The following is a 26,369-nucleotide window of genomic DNA, read 5'->3' on the forward strand; positions in this document are numbered from 1 at the left end:
CAATGATGTTTCCAAGGTTGGCGGATCTGAGCTACAGGGAGAGGCTAAGCAGGATGAGACTGTTTTCCATGGAGCGTCGGAAGCTGAGGGATGACCATATAGAGGCTTAAAAAATTACGAGGGGCAATGATAGGATAGATAGTGAAAGTTTTTTTTTGCCTGGTGTCGGGGAGTCCAGAACTGGATTGGATTTATTTAGGGTGAGAGGCGAAAGATATAAAGGACCTAGAATGTTCCGGATGAAGGGATTTTGCACGAAAAGTCAATTTTCCTTCTCTACAAAAGCAGCCTGACGGACTGTGCATTTCCAGCACCCCTCTGATCTAAACTCTGGTTTTCAACATCTGCAGACCTCACGTTTGCCTTGGGCTGGGAAGTGACAAGAATCAATCGTGATACACAAGTGTCAGACAATGACAATCATAAAACATCTAACTATTGCTATTCAACATTGAAAGACATTGCCATTGCTGAATCCATTGTCACTAACATTTTAAAGTTTATACAAATAATATAACTGTGATGTTGAGAACATGATATCAGATGTTAGGAATCCTGCAGTTCGAAAGTTTTCTCCGGCCTTACCAAAGCCTGTCCATTATCTCCGAGCTACAAGTATGGAATATTATAGAACAATCTCCACTCGTCTGAATGAGTACAACTCCAAAAGTACTGAAACATTTTGACATTCCACATCATGTGTGTGTGCTAAGGCACTCCCTGGAGAACACCTTCCACACTCATTACCATTGCCATCTGGCTGGAAGAGGGGCAGTGTTTAGGGAATAGTGATCTCAATTCATTTGCTTCAAACATAGGTAATGCAAAGAACAAAGCTATACTAAGAGTTGGAGTTTATGAATGACCCAGAACAATTTTGTTAAGCGACAACAGAATTAATTCAGTTGAACAGGAAACAATAATGAGACGATAAATCAGAATCAGAGTTTTCGCAGATATTCTGAGGGCAGATTGAAATGGCTCCGTGGAAACATGTTACGAAAAGTAAAACGGGTCACATTGTCAAATCCATCCTTAAGGAGAAATTGGAGAAACTTGGTTTGTTTTTACTTTGCCATCAGTGGCTGAGAGGTTTCCTCATAGACATGTAAAAATTCACCAGAGGCATAGATAAAAGAATACTTCGAGGCTTAATCCAAGACAAGAAACATCAGTTACTTGCGGCCATAGATTTTAGGTAAAAGGGGGAAAGTTTGTTGGAATGTTCACAGGCAAATATTTTCTTTTTATTTTCCAGACTGCGTGTGAAATTGTCGAGAGTGCCCTGGTAGAGGGGTTCAGGATAAAATAATAACTAATAAGAGGTATCTTGACACGGATATGAGCAGCCACAGAATGGAAGACATAGAACATGCAGAAGCAGAATCCTCCTTTTTAACTTTAGAAGGGCATCATTTGCCAGTGCAGGTTTGGTGAGCTGAAGGGCCTGTTCCTGACATATTCTATTCTTAGAGCCAAAACTTCAGTTGGTGAGTGGCTCGATGTTAATTGTATGATTACTTATGACCGACAGATTAACGTCCCTCTCTTTTCATTAATTGCAACTTCGTGTCCTTGCTCCTACTGTGGGGAAACTCAATATAGAGTATTTGAAATTAAAGTCAGAGCTGGTAACTGGTAAGTCCACCTCAGTCCTCCCTCCTGCAGACTTCTATCTACGAATTCAACGTCTCGGGGTACACTGAACAGCCAGAAGATGCATGCACTAAACAACCATCAATTCTGGCATTTGTTATATACCAGCCTCACGATACCATCACAGTACACCTCCGACCTACTGACAGTACATTTCTGCACATCAATGCTGAAACTCAGAGTGCACTGACAACTCTTATTGCAACGCTGCTGTAACGACACTGTGTTCAGGGACACACACCCAACGCATCGACTGCACCTCTACGCTCCTCACCGGATATTTGTACACCGCCACTTTGACCTGAACTGAAGGCTCAAAGAATCATTGTCCCACATTACACTGCCTTCAGTCGTGTTGCCCCTCTACCAGAGCTTCCAGGTTCACACGCTCGTGAGAGAGCGAAAACATGAACCTTGGTGGGGAGGTGGATGCAATAATAGAGATAGAGTGAGTGGGAGGTCACAAAGTAAGATAGTGTCACTTAACCTGGTAGAGTGGGGACGGTCACAGCTGGGCATTTACCAAGAAGGCTGGAACCTCACTGAATCAGGGGAAGACATCAGTGAAAACTGACAGGGCCTGTTGTCAAGGCCTCCCCTCCAAGCCTGGAGTAAGATAATGTACATGTCCAGCACCACGCAATTCACCAGAACATCGGGGACTTGTCGACAAAGTTGTGCTCCAGTTTTACCCCTCTTCCATTCCCAGGGCCATTTCGGATTCAGAATACAACAGTGTAATGACTTTTTTTTAAAGTTGGCACCTGTAACAGGGACTAGAGAAGAGTGTTGCTGGAAAATCACTGCAGCTGAAAATGTGTTGTTGGAAAATCACAGCAGGTCAGGCAACATCCACGGAGCAGGAAAATCGCCGATTCGATCAAAAGACCTTTGTCATGAAGTGCTGCTGCTCGTCGGATGCTGCCTGACATGCTGTGCTTTTCCAGCAACTTTCAAAACTAGACTCTGATCTCCAGCATCTGCAGTCCTCACTTTCACCTGCAACAGGCACACCGGTCCATTCTCAGTAATTCGGGCAGTGGGCAGTTTTATTGGAAAGGGGATAATCATAACCATGTCAGGTGAGAGGAAGACCAAGCGGGTAGAGAAAGTAGTTAATGAGACAGATTGGGGATGAACTCATCAGAATATGCATTTAACCTTGTGGACAGAAACCCTCAATAAACCCGAACTAAAATAACACTTGACTACATCACATGGTAAATTAGGCCTCTGTCGACTTGACACAAAACAGAGAGGTATTCCACACGTTGTAGTGTGAGGTTTTGGGGATTTATAAATTACGAAGAGCGGAATGATACCACATCTTTATAATGGGCAAACACAATGTACTAAGTTATTGAAAGAATGCTGGAAAAATCCCCTGCCTTACACTGACCACCATTATCCAGTTCTCACTGGATACACAAATAGTACCGAAGAGTGGTTTATACCGCAGATTCGGTTACTTTGAGCACAGAATGACTAAATATGTCGAGGCTAGAATTCTGACACAGAGGGTAAACAGTCACTGAGAATGTCTCGAGGACTACAGGAAAATCAGCCTGGATTTGTTTAAGAACGATCGTGTGCAATTAACGTGACTGTGTCGGTTTGAGCCAGTATTTTATAACCTGATGTGTCTTACTTGGATTTGACTGGAAATTAAAAGTGAGACTTTAAAAAAATAGCAACAGTGGTTTCCAGATGAATGGAACTAGCAACCCACAAAGATGCAAATCAAGGTCTTTGGGGACATCAACAAGAGCGACGAATGCAGAATAAATGAGCCTATAGTCAGTGTATGCCGATCCATGAAGGGAGCTGGACACATCAATAATCTCGTTCAGACAGCAAATGACATCACTTCCTTTATCAGTCAAAGTGAACAAACTACGAGTGGGAAGTTTATACTGGAATTTCATAAGTAATGAATTCAGTCACAGCTTGTATACTGTTGTCAGTTCTGGTCATCCCACCACATGCAAGGATAGAATTGGACGGGGGAGAGTACACAGGAGATGTGTTACCCGGTAAAAGTGAAAATGAAGTTCTGAGGAAAAATTGGAACTGAGGATGCTGAGAGGTGACTTGATTGGCTGCATATATTATCGGGGGCTGGGTAGAAAGGGAAGGAATATCTTGTTCCTGTTGGAGAGCTCAGTAACAAGCAACGAATATTTAATGTAATTCGTGGAAAAAAATAGAGAAATGTTGATTAAAGTTGTTATTTAAGCCAGAGTTCGGATGGGATAAAGGAGTTACACATGGAAAAGAAGTAGCGTCAGAAACTCTCAAACCATTCTTAAAAAATGCCGAGATCTGCACCTGAAGGTCAATGGTCGTGGGGAGTCAGAAAAAGGACTTAAACGAAGCATCGACAGTGTTCAGAACGATCTCCTTTCCATTGTGCTATTTTCTGTAGGCTTCATAGTTTACCAGGATCAATATGCAGTGATGATGGGAATGGGCAGAGAGGTGCAGTGTGCAATATGATTATTATCGCAATAGTACTGATCTCATCCTTTAATACACAATACCACTTCACATGTTGGCATTTTATCCTTGCTGTGTAAATGGAGAAAACCCTTGCATAAACAATTCTCAGTCTTGCTCACACTGTAGCCACATTCCATTATGACAGAGACATCTGGTATAGTTCAAAACATTTAAAACGATCATTTCCTTTGCCTTGTCGAAATATTTTGAAGGAATTCAGGGATTACATCAGGTGTCAAAGATCAGGATGGCTCCGTGGTCCAGAGGAAGTAACATAGATTGGAAAGTTACATGAAGGCTGGGGGATATTACAGAGAAAAGGATTGTGCGAGAGGCTGAAGAAGATTCCAAAGACACGAACAGCCTTAGGTTTTGTGTAAAGTGAAAACGAAGGTGGAACATCCAGATCAATATTTAGTCGACAATAGCATAAAAAGATAAACTCTTTACGAAAGCTGCCAAACATGCTCCCTGAAAAAAAATATATTATAACTTAGCTCACTGTGTCTGTCTGCAGCAAATATAACGGGGACGATGACACGCCAGTCAGGCGTGTGAGGCCTGTAAGTGGCGCCCACACTGTGACAGGGGAATTGATTTGTCTACATTCAGTGATCTTGTTCAATGTTGCAGATTAATTTCATACCAGCTGATACAAGTTTATTTTTCCCAGTTATAATACTTCAGAAAGTGACAGTTTACTCTGATCCGAGCGTTTGTTGAGCCGACTGTTGATCAAGAATTGATATCTGGGAGTTATCGTTGCAGAGAATCATTTCTTTTGTACCTGTTTTAGGTCAGAATCACGTGGAGACAGAGACACAGAATAGGTAACTACATTCAAATTTGAAATAAAAACTACTGTACTAAGCATTTATAGCTATCTCAATCTATTTTGTGCAACATTCCCATAATGAGATGAGGATGAAACCAAGATCACTCTTTCGCCTGAACATGGTCAGCTGATTCCACCTACCCTTGAACTTACCTCCAAAATCCGATCAGAAAGATGATAGACGCTCTCCCCAACCTGCACAGACTAATCAAAACAGGTAGATATCGCTGGGAAATGGGCCTCTGTATTTGTGTCTCAATACCATTTTTATGTTTCAAACGCATACACAATCAGGCAAATCCTCGATTCTTTGACATTTTCAAGGTTTGAGTAAAGATTTCTTGCGCCTTTTCCGGTTGTTGTGGTTGTGGTTATCGAGAGGTTTGGGGCTGGAGAAGCACTCTAGTTCAGGCAGCATTCGAGGAGCAGGAGAATGTATGTTTGGAGAAAAAACCCTTCATCTGGAGTGATGTGGTTGTGGGTATGTTCACAAGCTCGGAAGTTGATTGGCTGACGCTTTGGTCCTTACCAAAATGATATCTTCAGTACTTTGCGGCCTTCTCTGAAGTGCCTCTGTGCTGTATATTCCAGAATTTATTTGGCTCTAGTCCTGCTGCTTCCAACTGTGATTTCAGTTATTTGTGTAGTGGCTAATTTTGTGGTCCAGATCAATGTGCTTGTTGATGGAGTCCGTATCTGAATGCGCTGACTCGAAGAGGTCTCTGGCAGTCCACTGTTTAGCTTGTGCTATGAGTGTCGTGTTGTCGAAGTCATCTGTGCGTATATTTAGTCGGTCAGCTGGTCATGGCGTGTCGAGGCTAGTTATTATACAAGGCATGTGGATTGTGGGTTGTCTGCCTGTTTGTCCTATGTAGTTGTTGTGGTTCTGTTCGCCAAGCTGGGAATTTGTGTTGCAGAATTTTCGTCCCCAGTCTAGGTGATGTCCGCAGTGCTTTGGAGCCTCCTGTGAAGCGCTTCTGTGTTATTTTTCCGGCATTTGTAGTGGCTTGTCTCTGCGACTTCTGGTTGTCAGTTCCAGCTGTCCGCTGCAGTCACCGGTATATTGGGTCCAGGTCAATGTGTTTGTTGAGGGAAACTGTGGATGAATGCCATGCCTCTCGGAATTGCCTGGCTGTTTACTGTTTGGTTTGCCCGATAATATTAGTGTTGTCCCAGTCGAACCCATGTTGCTTGTCTTACGCGTGTGTGGTTACTAAGGATAGCTGCTCATGTCGTTTCGTGGCTAGTTGGTGTTCATGGATACGGATCGTTATCTGTCTTCCTGTTTGTCCTATGTAGTGTTTTGTGCAGTCCTTGCATGAGATTTTGTACACCACGTTGGTTTTACTCATGCTGGGTATCGGGTCCTTAGTCCTGGTGAGTTGTTGTCTAAGAGTGGCTGTTGGTTTGTGTGCTGTTATGAGTCCTAGTGGTCGTAGTAGTCTGGCTGTCATTTCAGAAATGTTCTTGATGTATGGTAACGTGGCTAGTCCTTTGCCTTGTGGCATGTCCTCATTCCGTTGTCTTTCCCTGAGGCATCTCCTGATGAAATTGCGAGGATATCTGTTTTTGGCGAATACATTGTAGAGGTGTTCTACTTCCTCTTTTTGCAGTTCTGGTATGTTGCACTATGTTGTGGCTCTTTTGAACAGTGTCTTGATGCAACTTCTTTTGTGTGTTGGGGTGGTTGCTTTCGTAGTTAAGTACTTGGTCTGTGGTGAGAGTGGCTTTCCTGTATACATTTGTGGTGAATTCTCCGTTCGGTGTTCTCTGTACCATCACGTCAAGGAATGGGAGTTGGTTGTACTTTTCTTCCTGTCGAGTGAATCTGATTCCTGTGAGTGTGGCGTTGATGATCCGGTGTGTATTCTCTATTTCTGTGTTTTAATGATTACAAAGGTGTCATCCACATATCTGACCCAGAGATTGGGTTGAATTTGCGGTAAGACTGTTTGTTTTAATCATTGCATTGCCGTTTCTGCTTTGAGCCCAGAAATGGGCGAGCCCATGGGTGTGCCATTGATTTCTTCATGTATTTGGTTGTTCAATGTGAAGTGTGTTGTGAGGCACAACTCCAGTAGTTTGAGTATGAAGTCAGTGTTGATAATTTCCCCGTCTTGTTGTCTGTTCTGTATGTCCAGCAGGTCGGATATTGTTTTTCTGGCTAGTATTTTGTCGATAGAGATGAACAGTGCCATTACATCGAATGAGATAATAGTTTATTTCTTGTCTATGTGTATATTTCTGATGATGTCCCAGAGTTCCTGTGTGGACTGTGTAGAGTGTCTGGATCCGCTGATCAGGTGTTTCAGTTTCTGCTGTAGTTCTTTAGCCAGTTTGTGTGATGGTGTCCCTGGTAGTGACCCGATGGGTCTGAGTGGGATGTCTTTTTTTTGCACTTCATGTAGTTCATAGAACCTGGAGGCGGTGTTGCTTTCAAGTTTCATTTTCTCTAGGTCAAACCTGGTTATCTGTTCTTTCTATGCAGGTTCCTCAGTGTGTTGTTTAGCTTATGGTTGAGCTGTTGAGTGGGGTCAAAGTCCCTCATTTGGTCCGTATTTTTATCTGCAAGTAGTTATTGCACTTTCTGGATGTACTCTGCTTTGTCCAGGATGACCGTCTTTCAGCCTTTGTCTGCTGGTAGTATGTTTATGTTCTTATCATTTCTTAGTGTTTTTAGTGCTTCCCTCTCATTGGTGTTGAGGTTGTGTGTTTGTATTTTCCTTGTTATCGGGAGTACGATACTTTCTCTCACTGTTTGTTGTGTCTCTTATGTCAATCCATTTTTTCTGAGTGTGCATTGTAGTGCTGCTCGGAAGTCTGCTGTCTTGGCGTCCCTGTGGTTTTGTTGAGTTCCATGGCCAGGATTGTTCCTTTCGTGTCTGTGAGTTGCATGTGGGAGAGATTTCTAACCCAGGTATTTGTTGTGGTGTCCTCTCTGGTGAGTGTTAGTTTTACCTTTTTTTTCTTTTATTGCCGTTTTTTGCGGTGTGTAGTCCTGTTCTGTCCTATGGTAACGGCCTGTTCTATGATTCGGATCCATTCCTGATTGGTTTTTGAAATTAACAGTTTTTGGCGCGCAATTTCTTGTCTGTATTTGTGTAGTCTGTTGTGTGCGTCTGTAATCATTCCCTGGGTCATCCTGAATCCGTTCTGTCTGGCTGTGTCTCTGGCTTGTGGATTGTTGACTGTTGGTCTGTATCTAACACATTGTGGAAGGTTTCGATTCTTTCGGCATTCGTGCAAGAACCGGAGTTCTTCATATATGGCGCTTAGCCTGTTGGCACAGGATTCCCATTTCCTGGCTTGTCTTCGCGTCTCTCGCCCGTAGGTGTTCAAAATTTGTGAGAAGATTTGTAGCTCAGCAGCTCGTTGTTGTGCCTCTGTTCGCCGAGCTGGGAATTTGTGTTCCAAACGTTTTATCCCCTGTCTAGGTGAGATCCTCAGTACTTGGGAGCCTCCTGTGAAGTGCTTCTGTGTTTTTCTTTCTGAAATCGCATGCGGGCAGCTAGTTGTTGAAACTGCGTTAGCGTTGTCACAAGTTCATAGTTGAGAAAGCGAATAAAAGTATTATATGATAACTCCATTGGAATGTGGCCCCATTCTGAATCTTTGGCAAAATATTCTCTCTTTAGTTACGTAAAATATGAAAATTGAAAAGGTTAGAGACAGAAGATAAGACGAGTAGGAATTAAACGCCGTTCAATGGAAGAGACAAGCGATAATGTCTGGCACACAGTCGGGAAAACGTTTATGTGTTCGAATATCCTGTCAAGTTGAATGGACAAACAATGTGTCTTTTCAATGGGGCATAGCGAAACTGGGGTACCTGGATCACAAATCAAAAAGAAAATTACATCGGCATGCTTTTATGGAGACAAATAAATATTGAAGCTTTCTGTAACAGACCACTTTCATGTTTTTATGTTCAGTTCGTGAAAGTAACAATGAAACCACAACGAGAGAGCTCTGGGTGTAATCACATTTCAAGCAGTCCTGTGAGGAACATTTATATTAGGAGAAAACCTTGCCCAATTATTTGGCTCTGAATCTATTGAACGCTAGACCAATGACAAATCGTGTTACATAAATGCATAACGTTCCACACAGCCTTTGCAAATAGAATGCTGAAAAAAGACTTCAATTCGTGTGAGAGATCTCCAATTGGGAATATTCGTTAAAACTGACCAAAATCCCTGTGAAGACGTGTTGATCATATTATCCCTCTGAAAGTGTCTCCTGATTGTGGACCTCTCTTCCAATAGAGCGATGAAGTAGAAATCGTTGAATATTCTTAATGCTGTGGAAAGGTATAGGAGCAACATGGTGCTGCTGATAGGAGATTTTAATTTTCCCAACATTGACTGGGATTCACTTCGTGTTACAGGTCTAGATGAAGGGTTTTCTAGTGCAGTATATTCGGGGTTAATCTGTCTTGATCATTTTGGCAGAACGTAACAAGTGGAGGCACGCAATGGCCAGTGCTGGATCTTCAACAATTAAACATCTATTCTGAATGTACATTTTCTCGCTGAACTGGAATGTTCATTTACAGATGTTTCATCACTATACTTTCTAACATCATCAATGAAACTCCGATGAATTGCTGGTGTTATGTTTTGCTTTCTACTAATGTGCTTAGGTTTCCTTGGGCTGGTGATGCCATTCCCTCCGCCGGTTTTGTAATTTCGTTTGTTGGCGATGTCATTTCCTGTTGTTATTGGGATCCAAACCTATTTGATTGTTGGTACAGTTCCGTTTGCACTGCGATGCTTCGAGGTATTATCGTGTGTCTCCATTTGGCTTGTCCTCGGATGGGTGAGTTGTTCCAGTCAGAGTGGTGTCATTTATCGTCTGTATGTCCTGATACAAGTGAGAGTGGGTCATGTTCTGTTGGCTAATTTCCTTCCAAATTCTGGCTCCTCCTTGAAGGGAAGCATCCTCTTATTGCATCAATCCAATTTTGAGCATGTTTTACAGAAACAGGCGAAAGACATTCAGTTCATATAATCTGTAGTAAATGTGAAGACGCCATCAGTTCCTCAATATCATTTGACAGGAGCAGCAGCAGACCACACAGCGTTAAGGCCTAGTATTCAGGAGCAGAAAGAGAACATCGCTTTTTCACAAACTTGGTGGACAGGAACAGGACGAAGTCAATCACCTGTTTGAGACTGGTACACAGGAAATTCTCGAGGGCAGTGAGGCCACAGGATCATGTTACCCAACAATAGGAGTCGCACCTCACTCCCCACCAGTATGCTACACTGCGAGAGAAGGGGAATTGGCTCTTACAAAGAGATATATATGAATACGTTGTATGAGTGAGTATTTTAAGTTTGCTACAACATTCAGTAAGATTGTGACTGATCTGATATTGAGCCCTCGTGTCATTTTACCGAGATTTCCCTCTCTGCAGCCTCTGCTTGCTTCCTTGTTCAAATGTTGTAAGAACAGTCACCATCCCTCATCCAGGTTTGGTCACCAAATTATCTGGTCTTCCCCAATTTCCACAGCAGCTTAAAACAAAATCTCCAATGAAATATACCCAGCACTTCTCCAACTCTCCAATACCAGAGTAAAGTCAAATGACACTCAACCCCAAGTTAGAATCCTGGTCTGAATCAATAAAAGTCGTTGGCACTCCTCATGTTACTGAAGACATGGACAACAGAGGGTGAATAACATGAGCATTCCGTAGACAGTCGCAAAATAAGGTACAACGATGTATCAAAGCTGCTGCAAACCCCATGTCCAACATGGAGCGCCGCGCAGGTCACTTGGAACTGTGAAATACTTAACGGTAGAGCCCGTTGTCACAGGGTGAACACCACCAAAGACCAGGTAAAAATACGGGACAGGTTTTCACCTGAAAATTGGGTAATTTGTTGCGTTTTGTCGCTATATTTTTCACCAGACCACTGGGGCTGTTTTTATTTTCATTACGGAGAAGAGACTAGGGGCTAGTTAACCTCAGGTTTGCCAGACGTCACGCGAGGGAAAAGGCTGAGAACGAGAGTCCCTCATGCCAAACATAAGCCAGTGATGGGAATTCAACCCGTGCTCTTTGTACCATATTACTTTGCAAACCACAAGCCAGGTAATTAAGGTAATCAGATTCCCCAGCTGTGATCAGTTACTTAATGGAATATAGTGTACACGGAAGAAGGGCACTCGCTGGATGCTCAAATTTTGGTGCGACAAATCACAAAAATGAAAACATGACATAAAAACATTTTCACATCCGTGGAAATTGTTAGTTAACTCGCATTCTTAGTCCACCTCACTGAAACATTCCACACACCATAACTCCAGATCACATACCTAACCGGCTGGAAAACTGCACACACACGGCAAGTGCACTGTTGAACACATCATGGCGATTTGTCCAGAGATACACTGTATACAGACACAGCCCAACACATTGACCTATTAACGTGGTGCATATATGTATCCAAAATCAAGAGCTGTGCAGTGAACACCAGTGGATTGATCTCGACACGTGCAGCAATTATACTCCCAGCATGTACACCTGTGTACTCCACACGAATGCATTGCTCATTAAAACTGCATTACATCGCATCCGAGAGGAGACAAACTTGTAGTGCATGCTGGAAGTGACAGGGTGTGTTGCTCCCATACATTTACCTTGCCATATTTCATTTGTCCAATGATTTGAGGTGTTGTGGATGTGAAAATCACTGCCAGTGAGATGTGTTTGGGATATAGACAAAGAAGGGGGGATTCAGAATTAATGTCATGGAAAGATGTATTTGCATGTTTCACAAAGCCGAAATGAAGATATTACAGTGGCATATTATAACACAGTACAGTATTACGAGAAATAATAGGCCGACAGGATTTTGGGTGAGTTCAGAAAATGGAGAGTTTTGGATGATGATTTGATTTGCAGCTTTGTAACGGGGTGAGATGTCTGCAGAGTCTTCAATTCATGGGTCCGCAGCAAAAATAAGACTCAGTGTCAGTTTCATTGTGTGTGACAGAGTGATCGTTTGCACAAAGGTGAGTTAGTTTACTGGTGCAATCTTATCGAACACACTTCAGGAAGCACTAACCCCACCAATGGTACCACTCTCATTAAATACCAGGCCGATTCTCCCACTCATCATGGCTTAAGCAGATAAGCAAACGATTGACATTTATCAGTTCAGAGTTCCACTCGTTAGCTTCCCCCGACCATGGCGGTTGGACCACGATTTGTCGACAGGGGCCTCACGGTCCTGGTGCATGAGCTTGTACAGAGAAGGACCATTCTCTTTCCAGAGGTGACCACACTACCAGAACCACCAAGCATGGTCTTAACTCACCAAACGCATCAGTGTTGAACATGCGTCTGCAGAAATGTTCAGCAATACAGCACAAGCATCACTAACGTTCCCCGTTCTGCCAGCATAAGGGCCAACTTTTCCTGCTCCCTCGCATTCATTTTGTGTCTGTTATCTCACCTGCCTCAGTACAAGGCTCATGCGCCATCACTCTGGCGAAAGCTTTCAGCACCTCCAATTCTCTCTCGTTAACGCAATAGCTTCACACTAATAACACTGCATAGATGGAACACTGTTGACAGTCTGGTGCTGGAAAATCACAACAGATAAAGCAGAATCAGAGGAGCAGTAGAACGGATGTTCCAAGCAAAATTTCCTTCAATGTCACTTCTGCTCCTCGGATGTTGCCTGATTTGCTTAGTTCGATTCGGCACTGATCTCCAGCATCTGGAGTTCTCAATTCCACGTCTTAGATGAAACATTACCGCACCCCAAATGCATGAGCAGCGCCACCCACTTTCACTCTCTCAATACCTTCCTTTCTGTTGCTCCGACGGAAATAGCCAGGAATAGGGCAGACAGGACCAATCCGGTGGTGGAGTTTCCGACATCTGTTCCCTATCCACTCCTGCCCCATTAGTCTGGGGAGAATACTGGCACAAACTGGAGTGGACCAGAATGAATCCAGTGGAGATTTCGAAAAGAGTCCATCACTCCAACCGAGTAAGGAGCAATAGTCAGCGGAGGACAAGTCTCACTTTAAACTTCCTATCAGTTCCGTTTTCGTCTGGTAAAACGTAGAAGTCATAGCCGTGATGTCATCTCCTTTTTGTTTCAAGCTGGTGAAAATGGCATTTCTACATACTCAGTGGAGAGGACAGTGGACTTACAACACATAGAACATAGAACATTATAGCAGAATACAGGAGCTTTGACCTGAGATGCTTCGCTGACCTGTGTAGCCAATCTGAAACGCATCTGACGAATGCTATGCTATTCTCGCCCAAAAGCCTGTCCAATGACCATTTAAATGTCCTTAAAATTGGCGAGTCTACTAAGATGGCAGGCCGTGCTTTTTCCGTCCCATAACTCTCAGTGCACGTCACACCCCTATAATCTCCCTCTGACGTCTGACCTCCGACATCTGACATTGTCTCGAAAACCTCCCAAGCCAAGGACATGGAGCATCCATCCTCCTTCATCAAAAGGCTCACATACAGAAAATGCTCTACTCGTTTCACAACTCTTGCACCTATCAGTAACCTGCGCTCGCATAAAATCAAGACTTTCTTCTCCTCCACCCTATTTTAAAAGTAGAGAGCACATTTCATATTGTCTTCCAATGTGCTTCCTACCAAATAACATTACACTATTCAGAATCTATCTTGATCTACCATATATCGGAATATGGTCTATGTCCTGTTGGAGTTCCACGCTGCGAGGAATGGGGAGAGAGTGCAGTCGAACAAGTAGCTGCAGAAATGGTGCCCGAGTGAGTGATTCATGAATCATACTAAATTATTCTATATAAGTGGGACAGCGACAAATGGGCTGGCCAGCACCTGTGTCACATGAGTACTAATTTCCAGAGGAGGAGTGGGAAGCGGAATTTGCTAATGCTCTTCAGGAAGTTTTAAAACTGATTCAGCAGTGAGATCGGAAAATAAATTGTCGCTCCAGTGAATAGGAAGTTGAGAGTAGAGAGGTCTTAACTAAGGTTTGAAGGTCGCAATAGCGTCACGTAAGGCAGGAAGGTGGTTTGAAGTGCGTCTGTTCAACGGCAGGAGTATTAATGTGGGTGAACGTACTGCATGGGTTAGTACCTGGGACTTTGATGTTGTGGTCATTTCTGAGGCAAGGATGGAGCAACGACTGGTATGCCCCGGTGTGTGGATACTTAAGTAAGAACAGGCAAGGTAACAAAAGCGGTGGAGGAGTGGTATTATTGGTCAAGGACAGAATTACGGTGTTACGAAGACCGTTTGATGGGGACTCGAACACTGACTTAGTATGGGCTGAGGTTAGAAGCGGGAAGGAACTAGTCAACATTTTCGGAGTTTTCTGTAGATCTCCGACAAGTTCCAGAAATGCAGAGGAAAGGGTTGCAAATATGATTCTGGAAAGAAGTGAAAATAACAGTGTATTTGTTATTTTTTTTAACTTTCCAAGTACTTACTGGAAATGCTTTAGATCTATTACTTTAGATGTGTCAGTTTTTGTCCAATGTGCGCAGGCAGGTTTCCTGACACAGTGTTTCTCTAGGCCAACAAGAGGCGAGGCCACACTGATTTGGTACTGGGTAATGAACTAGGCCAGGCGTTAAATTTTGAGTAAGGTGGAGCACTTTGGTCATAGCGTGTACAATTCGCTTCCTTTTACTATCACGATGGAAAGATAGAAGAACATACCACAGCGCAAAATTGAGAGCAGGTGAAAAGGCAATTATGCTTCAATTAGGCAAGGTTTAGAATGCATAGGATATGTAAGGTAACTACTCGGGATATGTATAATTGAAATGTGCACTTTGTTTAAGGGACAGCTACTGCGTGTCCTTGAAATGTATATGCATGTCAGGCAGTCACGCAGTGGTCGAGCGAGGGAACGATGGTTTACCAAAGATGTTGAATCGGTCGTCAAGAGGAATAAGGAGGTTGATGTAAAGTTGAGACATGAAGCCTCAGTTAGGGCACTTCAGAGTTAAAGCTTGGCTAGGAATGAAAATGAAAGAGCGAATAAAGAAGAGCCAGGAGAGAACATGAGAAATGTTTTGGAGTCAAGATCAAGGAAAACGCAAAAGCTTTCTATAGGTATGTCATGAATAAAAGAATGATGAGTGTAAGATTTGGGTCAATTGAGGACAGTAACAGGGAATTTTGTGTGGAGTCCGCGGATATAAGGAGAGGTGTTAAATGAATATCTTTCGTCAGTACTAACAAAGTAAAAAGACAATGTGGTCATGGAGAATACTTCAAAAGATGCTATCAGACTAGATGAGATTGAGATTCATAAGGACTTGTTAACCATTCTGTAATGTTTTAAAATATATAAATCTCCTGGTTCGGATGGGATTATCCCAGTATTTCCTCAGAAATTAGGGAGGAAATCACAAAACCTTTGGCTTTGATATTTATGTCGTCATTACCTATTGTAATAGAGCTGGAATACTGGAGAATATCAATTATTGTCCCCTTGTTCATGAAGGGTGGTTAAGACAACACTGAAAATTATGGTTCAGTAAACTGTAAGAATACAGAGGGTGGTGGTTGATTAGAAATGTTCATCCTGGAGCTCAGTTACTATTGTTGTACCACAAGGCTCTGTTTTGGAGGCCACTGCTGTTTGTCATTTTTCAAAAAAAGATCTGAATGATGGTGTAGAATGGCAGGTTACTAAATTTACGAATGGCCCTGAAGCTGGCGTAGTTATGGACAGTGCAGAACGATATTGCTGATTACAGCTTGACATAGATAAGCTGCAGATTTCGGCTGAGACGTGTTAAGTGGAGGTTAATGTGGAAAGTCTCAGCCGATTCACTTTTAAGAGAGCAACAGGAAAAAAGAGAAATGAACTAATTGTTAGATAGTTGGTACGATAGGTGAGCAGACGGATCTTGATGTCTATGTGCATAGATCCCCGAAAGTTGCCACTCAGGTTGAAAGGGTTGTTAAGAAGGTATAGGGTGTTTTAGCTTTTATTGCGAGAAGGATGTTTTTGGGAGCCATGAGATTATGTCGCAGCTGAAAAAAGACTCTGGGTCACAGGACTTACAATATTGCATGCAGTTCTGATCGCTGCACTATGAAAAGGACTTGGAAGCATTGGAAAGGGTGCACTGGTGATTTACCGAAAAGTTGTCTGGTATGGCGGGAAGGTATTACGTGGAAAGGCTGGGGGACTGAAGGCTCTTTTCGTTTGAAGGAAAAAAGTTGAAAGGTGACAGAGTTGTGACATATAAGGCAATCATAAGTTCAATAGGATGGACAGTGAGAGTCTTTTTCATCAGATGGTGACGGTATGAGGAAACATAGCTTTTAATGGAGGGGTGATCAGCATAGGACAGATGTCAGAAGTATTTTCTTTAATTGGAGAATAGTAAGGAAGTCGAATGCCCTACCTCTGACAGTATTAGTCAGGCCACCTTAATGGCATGTAAATGGTCGTTGGAAGAACATATGGATGATAATGGAATAGTGCAGGTTAGACGGGCTTCAATCGGTCTCACAGGTCTGTGCAACATCGAGGGCCGAAGCATCTGTCCTGTGGTGGAGCGTTGTATGTTTCCTGTTCTTTGTTCTGTGAATAATCAGCATATAATTTTCCTCTTTTTGGAACACTTAATTCTACACAGTACTTCAATCCATTTTGAATCAACATTTTTGTGTAGTAAATCATTATTCTGGGATATGGAAATGGTTGGACAGAGCAAAAGTGGCAGATCGTGTGAGTGGCTGGATATCGGTTGAGCAGGTGAAATTGAACCATATAAGTCACTCCCGTCCGTGCGATGAAGGTGTTTACACGATGTCTTCTTTTCGAAAATAAAAAAAATTCTGACTATTATGCTGCATTAATGAGTGAACTGCGATTTTTTCTAGTCAGCAAACACAATTAGCATTTATTAAGCGTGTTTAACATTTTAAAAAGTTGACTGAAATTTCGTAAACATGATGAATCACAAGATTTTTCAGTGACGAATGTAAAAGCGATGATCATAAAGTCGGCCAAGGAAGTTGGCTTGATGGAGAATCTTCGGAAATAAAGAAATTAAGAGATGCTGAGGTACGCAATTGCAGAGTTTATGGCCTGAAGTCCAGTTCGTTAATATATCTGGAAGAAAACTTTTAGATGCTGTCAGACCTGCTGTGTATTTTCAGTAATTTGTATTTTTAGCTCGGGTTTTCAGAATTTTTCATCTGCAGCTGTTCTTCTGTGTTCAGACTAAAATATTAAAGGAGTTCATGGAGAAAGCATGATCAAGGTCAAGGTGCAATTCGAGAAAATCCGTTCACCGCTGCCTCGCTCGTCTTTCTGTAGTTTTCTGCAAACACTTCCTGCATTTAGAATTATATTTTCATGGTAATACTGCATCTTTCATGCAATTTATTTTTCCCGAAAATATCGGCACTAAAAAAGACAAATATATTTCACTCAATTTCCTGTCTGTGTGTGTTCTTCCAGATTCTCTCAAATTTTCTCTCCCTCTGTCTGAAAAATTAACTTACGTTGACAGAATTTCAGCAAAACCGCATTCATATTTGACAGTGAATCCCACGTATCTGATGAATTGTCTGCTCGACTGGAACCATTCACTTGTTTTCTCTCTTTGCATACTGCCTGACCTAGTGTGATCACCACTCTTGATGTTATCAGTGTAGATTCCAGCTTCCACTGTAATTTCCTTCTGACAGTCAATCTGTCTGGAAGGACAATCACCGCTCAGAACCTTTGCACATGCTCTATGCATTGAAAAATCTTCGAATAGTAGCCAGAAATGGCAAAACACCAGCGCAATTACACTTACGAGAGACGGAGGAAATGCTGGCATTGTCGGGAGGCATTTATACAACCTTCCCGCTGTAACTTCACCAGTGTAATCAGATTAGGGTTGGGGGGTGGGGGGGGGGCGGGGTGTGAGAGCATTCATCTGCCATGAATGTAGGAAGGGATTGATTCAGACTGTTATGTACCAGTCAGACCCAAACAAAACGTTTAAAGAAAAAAAAGTGCAGATCTTTACTTTGCTCATTGTTTTCTGCATCTGGGACACGATATTCAAGGATGGATGCAGTTGATCAAACCATTAATTTTCAACAAAACAAAATTTATTGACAAGTTTATTGAATGAAACGCAAGCAACAAAAACATAATAGCGAATAACCTAAGAAATTATCACAATTTGACGATGAAATTTCAATACTTGCAACGATCCCCGTAAGCACCACCTTGTAGATAAGGAAACAGCAAACAGGTTTTTATGGAATGGAAGAAAAGAGTACCAGCATGAAACTGCTCCTTTGAGTCCACAAGCTTCAGTACACTACTGCTTACACAAACCAAACCAAACCAGACAAAACCTGACATTGTAGCGGCAGTATAGTGACTCAGTAGCACAGTAGCTATCTCTACTGCCTTTCAGTAGCCGTGCTTTCAGTTCGATTCCAGCCTCTGGTGACTGTCTGTGTGAAAATTATGAAGTTTCTACGTGCCTATTCCGGGTGATCAGGTCTTCAGCCACAATCCAAAGACGTGCAGTTTAGGTGAATTGATCATGATAAGTTACATCCAGTGTTCCGGGGGGTGTAGGAGAGTCAGAATTAACTGTAGGGAAATGGATGAGATGTTTTTTGGAGGGTATGCTTCCAAGCAGCAGAGATTATATGAGCTAGCAGAACGAGTCACGCATTTCATTGCACAAGTTCTTTATTTAAGTTCAAAAGTATTTTGCTGGGGACAGCATCTATTAGTTAAAATCAAATTAGCCCTGAAACCCTTCAGCCTCGACTGCTTGGAGTCTGTATCCTTTACGACCTCTGACAAAGAAAAAAAGGCAAGGACAGCATTACTTTGTTAGAGGAGCAGCATAATCACAGTCTTCCAAGCTAATGATCCATTAGTGTGTTCATACTGGGATGAAATCAATTGCATACCATGTGATGAAAGAGTTTCATGCAGCTATCTCACCTGCCAATGCATCTGTGAGTTTACAAGGGAAAGGGATATACAGGATAAAACACGAGCAAAATCGCAAAGAAACAGAGTTTACGGTTTTTACTTTTTCTCATGCGACGTTCTTTGTGTCCTTTGCAATTTTGTCAGTAAAACCAGCTTGATTAAATGTTTTCATTATTGCGGATACTATGGTAATGCAATTGTGTGCCAGTAGGTTTTGTAAATAAACATAACGTTGTTCAATATCAGCCAATGTACTCAGATGTTGCCCACCTACAAACTGTGTGCATTGGTTAAAGGTTTATCAGTCCAGGTTACTAACTCAGTTACTGTTGGGATTGTAGTAATATAAACGTTCATCTCCAAAACATGTATACTGAGGTCTGATTATGATGATGTCTGGAAACAACATAAGTACAGTTATCCAATTGAGTAAAACATTTTAAAAATGACTTTTCTGTTCAGCACAAATTTCATCAAGTTTTTATCGCATCTTTGTAACTGATCCATTTATTTCCGATGATTCTCCATTTCCCCATTCCCCCATCCTCATCTTCAACAAGCGTGAGGAACTCATGAAGTTGCTTTGTTACTGTAATGTTACAAGCTAATCAGTGCTCTCTGCGGCATGCTTTACTTCAGAAAAATAGAGTTGTCTCTGAAACACCTCCTTTTATTCATAGTACGACACAGCGGTTTAATTTTGATTCTATTTTCTGAAATGTCCTTTTAATCCTCTTTCCACTGCATTTATATTTTCCCATTTAGGGTCTACAGGACAAGATTTGACAAGTTCATTTCATCAATAGTGCCAGACCGTATTGCAATGTAAACCCCACCTTCATGAAGTGACGTATCCCATAGTGAACCATTACCATCAAACGTGTATAACGGAGTGTGCAGAGACTGCACCAAGTGCAACACCAGGCATCTGGATAATTCCAGCTTTCTCAGCTGCGAGTCATAAGCCAATTCGGTACACTGCGCAAGATACTAAGAAATGGCTGGGCACTGATTATTGCAAAGGCGATGGAAGTTGACAAATTCTTTCAATAGTACATAAGATCTGTACCCCAGAACTTGCTGCATCACGAGCCAAGTTGTTTTGTGACAACACTGGCATTTCCACCACTTTGCAGAATCTTTCCAAAGTATGTCCTGCACACAAAAAGCAGGACAAAATCAATTCAGCCAATCACCCCAACACCAATCCCGCTACACTGCAGAATCATGAAGGTATCATCAAAGTGCGGCCAAGCCATATCTGAGTAGGAATAACCTGCTTACTGTCGCCTAGCTTATGGTGCAAGGCGGCAGCTCGGCCCTTGGCTCATTGCAGCTTTGGATCATAGAATGACAAAAAAGTTGAATCACAGGATTGATACTACAGTCATATGCCTTCACGTCAAGGTAATCTTAGGCCTAGAGTGGCATAAAAGAACCTGAGTAAAACTGGAAAACAATCGTACTGGGGACAAACACTGTGCTGTCTCGAGTCACATAAAAGAAGATGGTTGGGTATGTTGGAGGTCACTCATCTCAGCTCAATAACATCTCTGCAGCACTTCCACTGGATAGCGTTCTGGACCTAACCATCTTCAGTTGCTTCACCAATGACCTTCCGACATCAAAGATCCGAAGTGGAGATGTCAACGAACAATAAAAAAAGAAAATTACAGCAAACAACGAGGCACTTTTGCGCTCCAAGCCTGCGCCATCAAGATCTTCTATGTAAACCTGTCATCCATTTTCTAATGGTTGGTGTCGCTCTGCTCCCTGCCCATTTATTTATCTTTCTAAATACATCTTAAATAATGTAACTGAGCCCACCTCAACCACCTACGGTTGTAACGTGTTCCAAGCACCCAAACCCCTCTGTGTGAAACGTTTCCACTAAACTGTTCCCTCACACTTTGAATTAGCAACTCCCAGTTGAGTAAACACGTAATTGAGTCCACAATGCGGGGGGTTAAAAAAATCTTCTTGCTTTCCACTCTTTCTATGACACTCATGATTTTGAAGACATCCAACATTTTACCCATCAGCCTCTGCTTTTTAGTGAAATCATGCCAAATCTCCTCAACCTCTCCTCTAAACAAGATCCTTGATACCAGGCAGCTTCCTGCTGAACCTCCTATTCTCCATATCAAAATAATTTTTATCCTTTGGGATTGCACCGATCATAAGTGCATGCAATATTCCAAATGTGGGCCAGAGCAAGATCCACCAACGCCGAAACCATACCGAAGCATACTCTGCATGTCACTCCCACCATCATAGTTATTGCCCACATAAACTAAACAAAGAGAAAGTGAGGAATGCAGATGGTGGAGATCAGAGCTGTAAAATGTGTTGCTGGAAAAGCGCAGGAGGTCAGGTAGCATCAAAGATGCAGGAGAATCGACGTTTCGGGCATAAGTCCTTCTTCAGGATTTTCTAACCTATAATCCTATAGGTTTTCGATCCTATAACCACTCCCAATCCAGTTACAGTCTCCACCGAAACTATCAGCTCCAGCCCTAAAACCACGTCCTAGTACCCAGCCCTGCTTTATTTTGACCAAGCCCCCAGACATGTCCCTCACTGAGTATGGAAAACAAGGATATTGTAATGGCCTCACCTTCATCCACTTACACTTCTGGATCAAAGATTTTAACAAATATTGCAACATCAAACAATTCGTCGTCACCTTCACGTCTGTGCTTATTTTTTTTCCATCAGGGCTCCCACCATCCTCCGAAGACCCTTTTTCTAGCTTCTGAAGCACGGCATTCCTGGACACCACGTGCTGGTCTATTACCGACGTGATCTCTTTACTTCTAACAGTCCTGTCACAGACATTGCCTCAACATGTCCACTCTACTCACCCACTCCACCCTGTATCCCTCAGAATGAACAGATCGTCATTCACTCCACGCCAACAGAATCTCACCATCAAAGCAACAGTCAAGACGTATGCGCAGTAGCAGTTTGGTGCACTGACATCAACACCACTGAATCCAGATGCCGCATCACAGATTCCCACTACTACTGGCCTGTCGACCACAGCCTCACCTCTCATCAACAAATCATCATCTCCCACGTCGTCCACCACTGGCACCCACAGCCTCCAACTCGAAAGTCCACGAACCCTATACCACCTACTTCATACCTTCCATGCAAACGTAACAAATCTGACTGCCCCGCTTGACTTATCATCACTGCCTACTCCTGCCCCACTGACGTGATCGCTGCATATTTTGAACTCAGCCTGTCCACTTTCATTCTGAAACTCACAATCAACTTTTGGCACAACACCCACGCCCTCCATGTCCTCGAGGAATTTCGTTTCCCCGGCCCCAAACACCTCCTCTGCACAATGGACATCCGGTCCCTGTACACATTCATCCACGATGATGAAGGCCTCCAGGACCTCCGTTTCTTCCGTTCATGCCGAATCAAGCAGCATCCTTCCACTGACAATCTAATTCGATTCGTTGACCTGGTCCTCACTATCAACAATTGCTCCATCAAAACCGCTCACTTCTCCAGACCAAACAGTTCGCCTGGGCACACGCATGGGCCCCAACTATGCCTGCCTCTTCGTCGGGTAAGTGGATCAGTCCATCTCCGCAGCTACACTGGCATCATTGCCCACGTTTGCCTTCCCTGCATTGATGAGTGTATCAGCCGAACCTCTTGTTCCCACCAGGATTTTGAAACTTCAGCAGCTTCGCAAATGCCTGAAGGAAGAATGCCTTATCTTCTGCCTTTGGCCCTCCGAACCTCTGGGCATGAAGGTGGACTTCACTATTTTTCACATTCCCATCCTCACCTTACACCAGATCCAAGCCTCCAATTCGGCACCATCCTCTTCAACTGTCCTACTTGTCAATCTTCATTCCCAAATATCTGCTCGAATCTCCTCTCCAACCTATCAGTTTCAGCAAAAGCTTCATGGACTTATCCCATTCCCAGTTAATTTCATTCCAATCCCACCGTCTCCGATTTATCTCTTAGCCGTTTTAGCCTACAAGCCTCATTTCTCATGAAAGACATGCTCGAAGCAGCGATTCTTCTGCTCCTCGGATGTCGCCCAACTGGCTGGCCTTTTCGAGCACCACACAAGGACTCTGAGTGTATGGTACTGACATTTGCTGAGATGAAGGAGATAGATTTGGTATGAAGAGAGTACACGAGACGTCAGCAAATAATTTAGAAAAGGAGAAGTTTACTTGGAAAAATATTGGCAGCTTGAGAACGATTTCAAGGCATCTGAGCTTGTCAGCTATAGCTTGGGTTAGACTGAAAGCAACAATGACATAAATGGTGAGCAGCTGCAGGTATCTGCAGTACACTGGAATATGGGTGCCTCTGACAATAAAATTACACATTACTACATTAGTGGAGCAAGTGATTGGAAAGGAAATGTGAATGTGGCCTTGCATTTGCGTGGAAACCAGAAATGTAGCATGGAATTGTTGATTGTAAATTGCCGAGCCGATATTTCCAATTGCGGGCTGGGATGATTGGCAGTTTGAGCGAAAACACATTGGAGCTAAGAAGAATGACTTTCACAGCAAACATGACTCAGAAGGTCTTGTTAAGGTCCGCAGTATCGGACATTTCCATATGAGGGTAGAATAAAAATGGAAGAGTTGGCTGCAACGTCTTGGTGACCAGGCTTTCTCTTAAATAATTGCAATGCATTTCTTCATGGATTTGTCGTTGGTATTTCCTCAGTAAATCTTTCTGAAGGCTCTCTCTCTTTCTCAATTATGGTAATGTCGATGGATTTCACGTCGCTGTGTATGTCAAGTTATGCCACGTCCCCAGTCACTTCCTCATTTCTCACTGCAAGTCGCTGTGTTCATATCCCAGTTTGCGTATGAACTTGCTCAATCTCACCACTGGTTTGGAGCACGGATAACACTTTAGTACGGCGATAGTAGAAGATCGTCCTCCCCGAAAGTTCAGGGAGGGTAGTATCTGGTCTCTCTCCATCAATAGAGAACCCGATCTCCCTATAGATTGGAATTGGTTTCTTTGGAACATAGAGGAATATGGGAGAGGATTATTGAGTTCAGAAATTTTGAAAAAAATAGTCAATGCGCATAGGAAGAAACCTCCCATTGTGGACGACAAGTGGATGGCTGGAGCATAGTTGTACACTCAGGGAAGAAAATAAAGAGGAAATGTGATGAAAAACCTTTCTCATCGACAGAATGGCGAGAATTAGGAATTCATTGTCTACAAATGTAGTCGAGTCAAAATGGTGTTTAAAATTTTAAAATGTTATCCATGTGCACTTGTGATGGCAAAATCTAGCATATGGTTGGCTCAGAGTGATAAAATGCATTTGGATATTTGTGTAGGTGCTTTGTTTTATTAAATTGCAGAAACTCCACGGATCAAGGCTCCTGTTGACCTTTATGTCTTCTTGACAAGACAATTAATGTATGCAAGTTGTAAATATACACGCATTTTATTTTTCGTTTAACCTATATGGTACAAAAGAGATTTGGGAGACAGACACAGAAATAGAGTTAGACTGCAAGTAGTGTCAATCTGAATTTATTGACCAAAGTGAATATTTACTGTGTCTTTCAAACATTTAGGTACACTCTGTCGAGAAATTTTGTTGCAACAATTTATGCGGCTATTTTTTGTATTTATTCTATTTTATAATTAGTTTAAAAGTGTATTTAAAGGCATTGTTCAGCTCTTCCCTGAATTTTTTCTGGGTCACTGCATAAATACACGTATTGCTGCATGAACTTAAGAGTTGCAACATGTAACCACTTTCCTGCAGAATAAATTTCGGATCATTCGAATTGGAGGCGACAGAATAGTTATTTCCTGTAACTTGTACAAATAGAAAATGTACTATATATGTCAACCACAGGAGAAGAAAACTGCCAGAGATGGTGAAGAGTAGAATAATAGACTTCCTACGATTCTCCATCTCTGCATCACACTGGACCTCTCGATTGTTGTTGGACCGTAGTCTCTTCCGTGCCCTGCTCGCCATTAGAATGTGCCTGACAGTCACAAGATTGAGAAACAGAATCAGGAGAAAGGGGATACTTGGGGTCATGATACGGTCAAACCAGTCAAATACTCTCCATGCAACTGAAGTGTAAAAAATCGTTTTTATATCACAGTACCAGGGCACATCATTAACGATGTACATGGACTCATATATGAAGTAAAAGGGAATGCTTATGCAACAGCATAAAAAGCAGATAATTACTTTTGCCACAACTCCTTTTTTCTCTGTACAGTACTTCATTTTCAGGTCCTGGTAACAAATAGTTAGTAAACGATCGAAGGTGAAGGCGACAGTTAACCAGACAGAGCAGTCTCTAGAAGCGAAACTTAGAACAATAATCAGACGACAACCTCGGGTAGTAGACAGGTAAGTAACTGGAAAATAAATAACGAAGATTCGGGCTAATAATACTGCAAGGATAATAACAAGCAGATCTGTCACCGCCATGGCCAACAGGTACCAAGTGATAGACCTGGAAAGACCACATCTTCCTCGGGAAAGAATTGCGATCGTAACAATGTTAGCTGCAAGAGACAAGGAGAAAAAAGTGTGAAAGACAGATTATCAGTAAATGCAAGGGGGACAGACTGATCTATCTGAATCATATCTGCGAGTGCAAGCATGAAAGTCGTTTCGTTTGCATTTATAAAATGGGGCTGGAATATTTGCAAGTTTTCCAGCCTAAATCACACCCCGCCGTAACAGAGGTGATGGTCCAGTGGTGTTATTACTGGATTGTTCATCTCGCTACCCAGGTAATGTTCTGCAGATCAGGGTTGGATTTGCATCAGAGCAGATAGTATAATTTAGTTTCGACATAAATCTGGAATAGCAGTCTATCGATAATTACGAACTGATTATTGAAGAAGCCCCTCTGAGTGACTAATGTCCTTTGACTAAATATACAACTAACCTTAACTAGTCTGGAGTAAATGTGACGCCAAACCCACAGCATTATGTTTAGCTCTTAACTGTCCTCCGTTGAAGTTAATGATGGACAGTGAAGGCCTAAAAGTGAGAATAAATAAAATGCCTGGAAATATGGCGCTAAGTAATAGCCCACATACAGAAAACACGAAAAGGACTGAATACGTATTAAAAAAAAATCAAGTTGCAACCAAGAAGGGAAAAAGTGATTATACAATTGCATTGGGGTTAAGATGCTCCAGGGAGAATTCAAGGATCATCACAGTTTTATTTTCTGTATTCCAAAGACAAAATTACTTGGAAACGAGGTCTGTTCATTGATGTCTAAGAGAGTTGCCTTTTGCGTTTATTTCCAGCATTGCTTTCTGAGAAATTGTGGTCCACGGTGTGGGCCAAATCCAAATCGTTTTTCCAAAACTGTTGCTGGATCCTTGAATTGAAGAAGCAGATGGATTTGTCCGATGCC

Source organism: Chiloscyllium punctatum, chromosome 43 (genome assembly GCF_047496795.1).
Source record: "Chiloscyllium punctatum isolate Juve2018m chromosome 43, sChiPun1.3, whole genome shotgun sequence".
NCBI lineage: Eukaryota > Metazoa > Chordata > Chondrichthyes > Orectolobiformes > Hemiscylliidae > Chiloscyllium > Chiloscyllium punctatum.